Source organism: Somniosus microcephalus, chromosome 12, assembly GCF_052327205.1.
Source record: "Somniosus microcephalus isolate GS21.2 chromosome 12, FLI_Smic_1.0, whole genome shotgun sequence".
NCBI lineage: Eukaryota > Metazoa > Chordata > Chondrichthyes > Squaliformes > Somniosidae > Somniosus > Somniosus microcephalus.
In genome coordinates this window covers 228,456,665-228,469,642 of record NC_140998.1, presented here as the reverse complement: position 1 = coordinate 228,469,642, position 12,978 = coordinate 228,456,665, and positions in this window count along the sequence as shown.

The window sequence follows — 12,978 nt, the reverse complement described above, 5'->3', positions numbered from 1 at the left end:
GATTTTGTGTTACTGTAAAGCAGTCATTCAATAAATACCTAGAGGTGAACTTGGTGCTATGTTGTGCACTGAGATATATAAATGCTGAAACAGACACACTTAAATACAATGCACACCTGTGTGGCTATCAACAGACCTGCTGACAGTTTGAAGAAGTAAGTTCGCTAGACGCACTGACAATAACATGGATGGATTTTTAAAATTTTGGCATTGGTTAAGAAGGGACATTATTATATTCCCTTTCAGTTCGTCTTTAAAATGAACTTCGAGCTGCCATTATCGAAGAGTCACACAGCACAGAAGGAGGCCATTCTGCCCATCGTGTCCGTGCCGGCTTTCTGCAAGCGCTGTCCAATTAATCGCGCACTCCTCTGCTCTTTCCCCGTAGCCCCTGCATATTTCCCCCTTTTCAAGCATTTACACCAATTCCCTTTTGAAAGTTACTATTGAATCTGCTTCCACCGCCCTTTCAGTCAGTTTTTTTTGTGTTGAGCATCTTATTCTGCCAGGCCGATGCAATGTCTTGCTTGGCAGGGGGTACCCCACTGTTTTAAGCCAGTCTGCAAGACTGCTTAGGAGTTTGACAGAAGGGGAGAAGTACAGGATCGCGCCCTCGATTTTGAGAGAGCGACAAACTCCACGGCGCGCCATGTTCTCGTGCGACATGTTTGTAACTTGCTCTTAAGGTTTTATTTTCTCTTCCTTTTAAGTTTTAGCTTAAAGGAAACAAGCGATCGCGCATAGCTCCGGGAACAGGATCCTGATATGGGAATTAGCGACACCACCACTGAGCTCCATTGACGTGTTGGGACCGTGAAAGAGACATCCCAGGTTTAAATTAAGAATTAGGAAATAAGGGGTCTTAAATAAGGGCTGTTAATCAGTATCTTAGACAAATCAGCGGAACTACTAGTCTTTATTCAAGAATAGACGGGGAAGCAGAGGGCGAATTAAGACTGCAAAATGTAAATATTAATAATATCAAAAGATGGAAGTGATTGTGTTATTGAAATAAAGACTTGCATTTCTATGGCGCTTTTCACGACCTCAGGACGTCCCAAAGTGCTTTTACAGCCAATGAAGTACTTTTGAAGTGTAGTCACTGTTGTAATGTAGGAGACATTTTGGGGCTATATGTAATCTCAGTTTTGTGTTTTATGGCAATGATCTTCTACAAAAAAATCCAAACAAACCCAAAGCTCCCTTTTATTCTGGAATATGTTCTCCACAGTAAGGCTCACGCTTTGAAGCGGTTGCCTGTCAGTGTTTAGTTTATTGCCGTAACCGGCTACCTTGTTTGATCACTATGAGCATTGCAGAGATTCTTGGACTTGAATATAAGGCCAAGGTGCTGTGAAATCGCGTTTATTTGAGAGTGGGACTTAACAACAAATGCCTTCAGCTGGGCAAACCTCGCCGATCCAGACCTAAAACTAAAATATCTGCCTTGTATCGTGCACATTCAGCGGGGGTATATCGCTGGCTTTAGATTAATTGCTTAGTAGTAAGGCTAGGGTTTATAAGGGTCACGCTCGTATTCTTTTTAGGCAATAATAACAGGCGGATTTGTAATTGCTGGAGCCGCGGTGATTATATGGTGTTCTTAACAGTTTTTTGTGTAAAATGTGTATTATATCAGTTTCGAATGCGAACGACCTGACTCTCGGGATTTGGCCGTTTTTGATCCTTGCTGTAACAGCCACGTGAGGTAATGTGTAAACAGTGTCGTGAAATTTACAATATGACCACATCTATTTATTTAATGGAACTTGGTTATATATGAATCTCTTTGTACGCGTTCTCTATTGAGCAGCCACTTTCCCCCCTTTCTATATACAATGCAACCCGTACACAAGGCGGCTCTCATCAAAAGCCTGTTTCTGATCCAGCTGTACAATTCCAACCTGCTAAATTCACTTCCCTTCCACTCCCGTTTCATGGAATCCAAACATGGCACTTTAAGGCAGACTCGTGATCCAGGAATAAAGGTGCCCCGTTATCGCAGGCTTACTGACTATAAACAAAACAATATTTATTTTCCACTCCTTCTCCGTCTAATTACAACAGCCTGCTTTAGAAGTATATAAAATAAAGTTTTCGTTAAGCCATTTCGCGTTTTCTTTTCGGTTTCAGGTTGAATTACGGAATGAACTTTGACACAAGCTTTGAACTGGGGGATTTTTTACCTGCAGTTTATAGTGATCTTGATCCCAGTATAATCCTAATCAAGGTATTTTATCTCTAGGCAAATAATGCGTTGATTAGGATCCAACTCTCTGTGTAAAGTTGCCAACTTTATATTGTCTACACATTGAATTTTGTGTAGTCTTGACTTTTTTTTATAAAAAGGATTCTCGTCTTAAATGCATTGCACGTTTTTTCGCTAACATTAGAGACATCAGTTTACAAACAATTGCACGGGCACTTGAACAGTATTTTCTTTGTATGCAGAATGTACGGGAAATAATTAACTGCAACATATTCTACTCCGGATGGCATTTTCGAGATCGTCCATTTTGAGTCTATTGTTTCAAAACAATGTAATAAGCTTAACACAAAGGGAAAGTCCAGTTTTAACGAGTTAATTTTGAATTAGGTACCTTATTTAAGGAAGCGCTAGAACATGCGTGTGCACGAATTGGGAGAAAGCCCCATTTATGCAGCGCCTCATCATATCTCTGGGAAGCGCCTCAAAGTGCATCACACACAAACAATGCAGTGACTGTTATGTGGGTGAGCAGAACCAAACTTGGTGCTGATTTTTTTAACCATTTTTTAAAATTCTATCAGTCTGGTGATATGTCCTGCTTCACATTTCCGGAGCCGAATGCAGACGTGTTTCGCATTCCTGAGACCCCGAGGACACTGACTTGCCTATAAGTTATACAACACGGGTTCTCCTATTAAATGTTATCGCTCTATAACCTTAACCTTGCTTAACCACCACCCTCCGCAACATCGCCTTCAGACTTTACACCATTTACTCCTAAATCTTAATCCTCGCACAACCTCTTAACGTTCACCTCACTAACCCGAAGCGATGCGGAGCGCGTTAGTTTGAACATCACAGGCGCTGCACCTTTTGAAAGTGTGCCAGTCTCCGAGTTATATTTACCTCCAGATGTATTTCTCAAGAGTTTCAAATTGCATTCTACTTGTCAGTTCCTTTCCAATGTTACTCAGTCTGTCCTTCATATAAAAAAACAATCTCGCTGTCTGCAAGTGGTAAAATATGCATTCTTATTCACTGCAACTGCATTAATTCAGAATTTGAACCTGCTCTCCGTAACTGAAATGACATTCATGTATGCATATATATGCATATATATGTCCCTACCTCTGTATGGACATGTCTGTCTATGTCTGACTGTATATACCAATGTCTGAACCGAGGTAGTTCTGTATTTAAACATAGGTATTATTCATTCTACACCCATCTAAATAATTGAAACAAAACACGAATATATTAACCAAAACTTATACAGAATCTTTTTATAGTGAATTTTCAAAACGCGTTTCTGTCTCTAGTTATTAGACTTTGCGAGCACGTGACAATTGGGATTATTTCTCCTTGGATCAAGAGTTTGCAGAGATACCGTGTTTGGATCTTGAATTCTATTACACGAGGTTGACCTTTGGAAGTATTTTAGCACTGTAATGTATTTATACCTGTATATCTGTACCTGTGTGTGAATGTAATTCTGTGTGCATGTGTCTGTCTAGTCTGCATAGTCTGTATGCATCTATCTATTTCTACATGCATTTATAATGGTCTGGTTCCATGTATGTCTGTGTTTACGTGCGCGTTGATATGTAAACTTATGTGGAGAGATACTGTGCAGTGTAAAATCACAATCCAATCTGATAACGATGTTTATCAGGCACCGCTAATAACATTAGACTGATGCCAGTTATTAACATGTTTTACTTACCAAATATATCACGTTTTAATACTGATATTGATTAGCAAGTAAATTCGTGCAATCGACCAAAAATCTTACAGATAATAATAAAACCAAAACAAAACTGATATGCCAGCGGTATTTGCATGTGCGGGAACATTTCGCACGGATTAGGAAATTCGCATCGGAATACCGTTAGTGATCGTTAGAGTCATTGAAGTCGTTAACTTTAAGCTGCTTGTGCATTCCACTTTTAATTGCTTGCGCCCCGGCAATGTTCTTTTTAATTTCAAGTGGGATTCGACGCCATTATCTCTCTCGTTGTATAATAAATACATATAAAATGACCACGCTAAAGGCGATACATAACCTACGTTTGCCACTAGATGCCGCTAGTTCCTGCTATAAATATCACAAAGTACAGGGTTTTCATAATAAGTTACAGATCTAACGCCCATTAAGCCGGGTTACTTAGCTCCAATGTTGCTTGTAATCAGAATCTTTTTTTGTGTGACTAGGTTACTGATGTCTGGAACTGAAATCTTCAAAAACCCCACACTGCCTTAATCAGTAAAAAAGCATTTTCTCTTGTTAGTGAGGGAAACCGTCATTTGGAGCCTTTGACTACCTCGTTCAATCAGTCAACATTATTTTTGTTACAGCAGTCTTTATTAAAACTGAAATATTACGTAACTAGTCATTTAAGAGACAGCGCTTGGTACACAAGTTCTGCTGAATTGCTAAAATATCAAAGTGCAGTGACCTGAATCAGGCCGTTGAACTGTACAGTATAGTTAAAGATTATTAGGTTTAATACTTGCAAGGTTCCCTCAATCCTATGCCAAAAAGATGCAGTCCTATTTTTACTGCTAAGATGACAGTCTAAGAGAACAAATTCCAGTATACACGAGACAGGCGGGACACAGGACAGTGCATTTTTAATTAAAATGACAAGTGGCAGTACAGCTATAATTATCCAGATATAATTAGGTTGTGTGGAAACTTACACCAGTTTTTCATGTCTATTTTTTCATTCTTACTCTACCTTGTTTTTGGATCGTGTTTTCACCTTGTTATTCTTGGAATTGTTTAGATTTCTTCCACATCCACCCATTCGGGACATTAGTAATGTTACACCCATACCCAGCATCTGATTCATTTTAATGACCATTCCTTCTCCGAACAACCTTTCAGTCCATCGGGGAAAACGAAGAGTGCTTATCGATATTGGGACGTAAAGGTGCGTTTCCAGTGTTGTTTTAACATAAGACGTAGGAGCAGGAGTCGGTCATTCGGCCCCTGGAGCCTGCTCCGCCATTCAATAAGATCATGGCTGATCTGATCTTCGCCTCAACTCCACTTCCCAGCTCACTCCCCATAACCCGTGACTCCCTCACCATTCACGAATCTGACTATCTCCACCTTAAATATATTCAATGCCCCAGTTGAAAACTGTACTTGCATTTAAAACAAGCCTAACGATTTTCTTTTATTCTGGCCTTATTCCTCCAGACTGCCCAGGTACCCGACACGACTTTAAATGGAGAATAAAGACCCCTGGCTTTAATTCTGATTGATTTCACCATCTGTCTACCTTCCATGAGGAATAAGCTGTCTTGATGTTTGATAATTATTATAGCCGATTGGAACCACGTCCCAATGTCGAACAAATAAAGATAAAGTATTCAATATATCATTAGGCATGCTAACAATTATCGGCGTCTAGCGTTTTTCCGAATGGAATAATAGAAAGTGGACTTAAACGACCGAGGGGTCATTGAGTGTCAGTCCTGAACGTTTAGTAAAACCAACAGAACTATTAGGGAACTAATAGAACTGACCATCGAGCCCAGCAAACGAGGCCCAAATATTAACCCCTTTACAATGCAATGAAAACCATCGAGGCCCACATTTGGAATAAGTCTAGACGGAGTAGATAGAGAGAAACTGTTCCCATTGGCGGAAGGCTCGAGAACCAGAGGACACAGATTTAAGGCGATTGGCAAAGGAACCAAAGGCGACTTGAGGAGAAATATTTTTACCCAGCGAGTGGTTATACACTGCCTGAAAGGCTGATGAGGCAGATCCAATCACTGCTTTCAAAAGGGAATTGGATAAGCAGCTGAAGGAAAAAAACAATACAGGGCCATGGAGAACGGGCGGGGGAGTGAGACTAGCTGAAGTGCTCCTGCAGAGAGCCGGCACGGGCCCGACGGGCCGAATGGCCTCCTCCTGTGCTGTAACGATTCTAAGAAGTCCCAGACACAAACCTGTCTGATGTTTTTTTGTTGTGCAGCCACTTGCTCGTGTCTGTCCCATCAAGTCACAGCCACGCACCGTCCCGAATTTGGAGTGTCAATCCGTGATCTCCCCCAGTCCCCCGAACATTCTGCCTCCTACAGAAAATGAAAGGCAAGCACAAAAGATATTTCTGGCCTTCAAACCAACTCCGAGGCCTGCAACGGCGAGACCGTGTCGAAACGTCCCAGCACAGCAGCAAGACATGTCTAATTCACCGACCCGTCAGCAGAGCCATCCATCCCACAACTGAACAAATCCGACCCAATTATTTTAATTCGAAATAAACGACTCTCCATTCCTTGCAAGTTATATTCTTTGCTGCGATTGCATTACATTTTACGGAAATTTGAATTGGAACACGGTGCACACACATTGGATTATTTAGGAAAACCGCCACGGAGATTTCAGACTGTAAGGCAAATGCGGTTCGTTCAAAGGGAGTTTTTAAAATTATATAAGATAAAAAGCCAGTAAATGCAAAGTATAATTTGAACAGTGTAGTCGCACAAAACCTGCAAACACATGAACCGTAAAATATGAAGGGTTTTAAATGCGGGGAAATTTCCATCTGTTAGATACTAATATTATTGTTTATTCTGCATATACATGACTTCAAACATTAGTTAGAATATTGCACTCCTATAACGCCCATCCTTAAATATTTATGACATACTATGTATGAAGTATTAAGGGCGTATTTCAAACCAGCATCCTGTGGCCGTACCAACATGGAATAGAATAGTTGAAATGTAAGTGCTCACACAACGAAAGGAGGATCAATGCAGGCGAAACTTTCATTCGAGTACTTCGAGCTGCACTTGTTATCAAAATTATTAATCAACGAATCCTTTTTCTTGGTACTGAAAACATTTGTGACACAGTTTAAAAAAAACCCTCCTATATATTTTCTCCCACAATGAAATATGTGTTTCCGTCTTTTCAAGGGGTTTCAAGTGGTGTTCGATGCGCTGCTCCACTTTTCTTGTCAAAATGTTTACTATTTAGTTATTGCCAAAAAAAAATCCATTGACAAACACTGAATCTGGCTCCGTGGGCTGAAAACAGACACGCTGCAGAATCACTGGCTGTGACACCCAGGCCTCGACCACTTGGGAGGTCTCCACCGTATCGCAGGACTGAAAGGGTCTTTATATATATATAAAAAAATATATATATATATCACAGGTCTGGTTCGTTATCCTGGCCTTTTGAATAGACATCAAGGGAGAAACAATATGTAACAAAAGAATGTGTTCAAATGCTAGGTGCACGTGTATTACAATGAACCTATCTGTTTCACCGTGCCTGTCGAAAACACGAGTTGTGCAAAGCAAAATATGAAAGGTCGATTTTTAAAGAGGGGTTTTCCCTGCCGCGTGTTCAGTTTTTCGGGGACAATTCGGGAAGTATCTTGATGTTTAATGAGACTATTTTGTTTTACACTTTCACAATCAGGTGCTCCTCTATTCTAATGAGAAATATGCGCGCTTATTGTTGTTCTAACATCAAAATCAAATTAAATTTCCACCCAGGAAGAAAATGAAGAAACTCTCTTTGCTTATGTTGCCAAGTGTAATCTCTTCATCTCTCCTCCACACACACTGATGTAAATCATGTTTTCAGTTTGTTTTTCAAATGTATTTCCCTGCCCAGCATTATCGCCGCTTCAGATTCCAAGCAAGTTACCGGCTAAATGTTGAGGGTATTTCTCCCCCCCCCCCCCCCCCCCCCCACGTCCACTGCAGTTGGCTGTTGCTTTGTCTCAGCTTCCCCCAACACCGGCTCGCAGCCTTTGGCTTTGTGGGTTACAGATTTTTTAAAAAAAAAGAGAAATTGGCAGGAGCTCGTCCCTGTTGTACACAAGTGAAAAGCGTCTAATGGAGCTTGAACGACTTGTCCTCCGAGACTCTTTTTGAAATGCTCGAGTAACAAGCATTTCACTTTCAGTCTCAACAAGCCATTGTTTGCCATTCATACAAAGACGGTTTTTAACAATAGAGTTGAACTTTTTTTTCTTAAATTAACCTTTGCCTTTCTGCATATATGTGGCATATATATATGTATATTGCAAACACAGATATTGCATATATATTGCATATATATTGCACACACATATATGGCATATATGTATATTTCACACGCACAGACCCACATGTATGGCATATATATCACATATATTACATGTATATGCAACATTCTTTTTTCTTTATTTTGCACATACATATGGTATGTACATTACACACACACACACACACATATATATTATATATATAAATAATAGCTCACATTCCTGGCGAGTTCTGTGTAATAGTAGAGTGATTTCAAGGCATTCCATTGTTTGTTTTTGGTTCTGATTTGAAGAGGTTTCACGATTAAGATGCACACACGGAAACACTACGTAGAAAAGTCGGATTCTGTCCCAAACTGGTTCCCGGTCAAGCACAGCGACTCATTACAATCAGAAAATACCAAGGGCAACGAATGGTGCCACAACAAATGTAATTTAACACCCACCCACACACATAGGCATATGTGCAGAAATACAATTTGTTATTTTGCCGACGATCGACTTACCTTAGAACTGAGAACAAAAGGTGATCTTTAGGCCAAATTAATCTGAGTCTCACTTCGGAAACAGAAATTCATTTTGCTGATTAGTTGAAAACAAAATATCAGGAAAGAGAGCGCGCGAATGTCCCAGAATAAACTAAGAACCCGGTCCGGTCAGATGAGGGGTCGAAGGCGTGGTGAGGGTGTTTGGGTATAAAATTCCTCCTCTGATGATTTCAGACCAGCCTGGTTTGCCCGCGACGATATGCTTTGGAAGGGAGAAGGGCTGTGGAGACGTACAGGACAGTGCGGAAACCCAATCTCACATACAGTAGCGGCAAGGCCTCCGATCCAGCTGGGATCTGTCACACTGACAGCGCCATAGGTTAGAGACAGACTCTCCAAAAACACAACACAGCATCTCCGGAATATCAGACCATACACCCACTGCTAGACAGCGTCCAACTCCACTCTCCCGCGGCTGTACATTCAATGGCCCATCAGGGATTAACACCCGGCCAAACCCTCGGCATTTTCCATACGGACCTGGGACTCCGGTTAGATTTTCATTCGCCTACCCCGTTGACCGCATTATCACAAACCGCATTCTGGAAATCTAACGTTTGGCGCAAATAGTTATTAAGATGTAACCAAAATTGCATACACCAGTGCAAATGATACCCAATGTTTTTGTGGATGATGCAATGCCCAAATAGATGTGCTTTCTGGCTCCTACTAGGTTTGCTCTTACGAATAGCTCTCTCTTTATGTAAATTCCCATTGTTAACTCATTAAATGTCCATACGGTTGGCGCTTCAAGTATATATATAGGCTCCTATTAGTTTGCTGTTACAAATAGCGCTCTCTATATAGAACTTAATTTCCATTGTTAACTCATTAAATGTCCACAGAGGTGGCGTCTCAAGTATATTAATATATATATAATATATAATTCATAATTTTTCAGGCTCCCATTAGATTTGTTCTTACAAATCTCTCTCTCTCTCTCTCTCTCTCTATATATATATAAAAAATTTCCATTGTTAACTCATTAAATGACTACAGAGGTGGCGCCTCAAGTGAGCGTATATCTATATATATTTAGAGAGACATTTAACGAGTTAACAATAGAAATTAATTCAGGTCACTCGATCAGAACACCCATACAGACATTTGTGATCACATGTACACTCCACTCCACATATTCAGCAGCCCCGCTATGAGCACATTCCTGGCAACGTCCTGATATATGGAAATCGTTATCTGACCCCAGGGTTGCTCCTTGCATACTTAATGCTGGCACAGTCAATCTTGTTTCTATTCCAGTCCGGTTATGATGAACAATTGTTTCGTCAGCCTTCACCTCATTGAAGACAAACACCTAATAATACCACTGCACGAAATCCAGATATCTGTAATTTTGGATAATGCACTATTAGGATTTACTTTTTTTCATTTCCCTAACTGCTTTCACCAAATTACAGACAGTTTAGAGAAGATTACCCAAGGATATAATTAACAACGTGAATGTCGAACTAAGTATAATTAACGCGGACTGTTAACATTATTTGGCGGATCTGTAATTATCGCCATAGCTATCAATATTTTACATATGAGGCAAATACTGGGTGGTCAGTAGAGTAGACATTTTAGGCCATAAAACAAGTCGGCTTCCATATACCTTGGCTCATTTTTTAAAAAACTTAACAAAAGCTGTTCATAAAAATCTGTCAGACTAAGAATCAGTTCAGCAATGTGTTTTTCGATAAAGGACATCCCAGCAAAGCGATCAGTTAAGGTACCCGTTCTTTCTTTTTTCCTCAGCTTAATTCATTCATTCATTCAAAAACATTATTTACTAGAAGAACCTGATTGCCGTCTCTTTTATAATTGGAATGCAAATTGCTGAAGGCTCCCAAAATCTATTTTAAGGAGAGTACCTCATTCGTCACAATTAACCAGTCCCTCTCGCTCATAATTTTAGGAAGCCAATTCAAAATGGAAGGAAGGACAAGGGGCCACCATCTTACATCTAGTAATGAAACTCGGGGACTTTAACAAAGGGACCTACCTCCAGGTATAGACTTCTTGTATAGAGGCTTTTCAATCCCTTAAAATGGGCACATTGGTGTGTGTCATTCTTTCACCTTGCAAAACTCAAAAACAAACTTGGAATTTCGAGATGCACAGCAGCTAGTGTTATGCTATCATTTGACTATCACAAATATATCACAATAGTCACTACCTCGCCCCACTGAACGACTCTCGGTTTATCATTTTAAATAAAAGTGGCAGTTCCAGACTTACGTTGCCAGACAGGGTTATGTCTACAGCTGAGGTCACCTACGTTTGCACTGAATGAAAGCTTGCCAACCATAACAAGATTATGTAGACCGGGTCGTTCACGTTTCTTTAATGCCTTCTATAAAGCCACCGGTGCTGCTCAGACTCACCGTGGAGACCGACATTCTACTGGAAACATATGAATCACGTCGCAACAATCCTTAATTTCAGTCAATTTTCTTTACCCAAGAATTGTTTCACAGAAAAATATTGCTTAAACAATTGGATATGTAACGTCTAGTCTATTTGTGTATATATATAATATATACACACAGTATATATATATAATATATACACACAGTATATAATATAATATACACACACAGTATACACACACATTATATGTACCCACATATATATCACGTTATATATACACATAAATTCGTTAAACCACAACACACGCACTCATACCACACACACACCACACACTCTCAAGCCATACGCACAAACATATATATATATACACACATTTGGTCTACACACACACACTCTCTCTCTCTCTCGCTTTCTCACTCACGCACACATTTTCTCTCTCGCACACAAACACTTGCAATTGCCTTTAAACGTCGCTAAGGAAGACATAGCACGCACTGCACTCCCCCAGTTACGGCGATGGAACAAATTTAGCCTAGACTGGTATATTTCTGCAACACACACACACACACACACACACTCGCATCCGCATTCCGTATTTTGAAATCCAATGCCTCCAACTGGAAGGAGTTGGGATGATTGCACCCAATTCGAGAACAGGATGGCTCCTGGCCGTCTGATCTGACGTCAACATGTCTATAGGCAACTTTGGGAAGATAGAGAATGCAACCGGGGGGGATGGCTGAGCACAGTAATCACTCCCAGATGGCTGTAATACCAGAAATAAGAACTTGTACGGTGTCGCAAGATCAAACTTTAAGCCAACAATATAAAATACTGCGAACAAAGTCGGAAAAACTGCCTCGAGGAACAGAATCTATTGCTTTCCAATGGGGATAAATGGGAAAGTCGGAGGACGGCCGTATATAGAAGATTGTTTGAATCTTGCCAGTTGTAGAATTCTAACAACTTTGCAATCTTTGGGTTTTTTTTTGTAGTGGGGCCGAACTGGAGATAAATAAATGTCCAAACACGCAAGGATTTGATGCAACTTAACTATCGGATCGAAACGATTTGGGGTTTAAACAGAGCTGTGTGTTCAAGTCAGAAGCCGCACAGCCGCTTAAATTACATGTATGCAATGTTTGTCTTTAATGTTTTTGCATGGAAGCGAGGAGAATGAACCACCTGCTTGTAAGGTCAATTTTATTTCTTTGGTTCTTCTCCTGGCATCAACCCAAAGGTCGTCCCAAGGTCAAGGATTATCTGAGGCTTCAATCGGAGGGGAATGGCCCCTGAGTCTATCTTTGACGCCATCTTGACACTGATAACAAATTATCAGCAATTATCTGCTTATTGGAGCCATTGGGACCTGCTAATATCATGTTAAAGCTAATCAATTGGTATGCCTTCAGGGATCTGTGTGTCGGAGGGGCAAAGTCTGTGGATGTCCCCAACAAAAACAAGAGACAGGAGGTCGAGATAGGACACCATTGTTTCTCCAATTAGCTTCAAGATGATGTAAGTTGCGAGGAGCGTTTATATTCAAAACCCGCCAACCATTTCAGCCTACTGGGGCCTATTCAGAACTAAAAGTTATTAGGAAACAGTATTGTATCTATCTATATAATAAAGTGCTATATTTAAAATCAAATGCCTGTGTAACATTCACTACTAAACGTGTCACATGTGATTAATTGTAACGATATCACCCTATAGTCAAACGCGTAGGCTATCTGTGTAAACATCCTTTACATAAATGTCAATTCTCATTATTTTAAAAAACAGT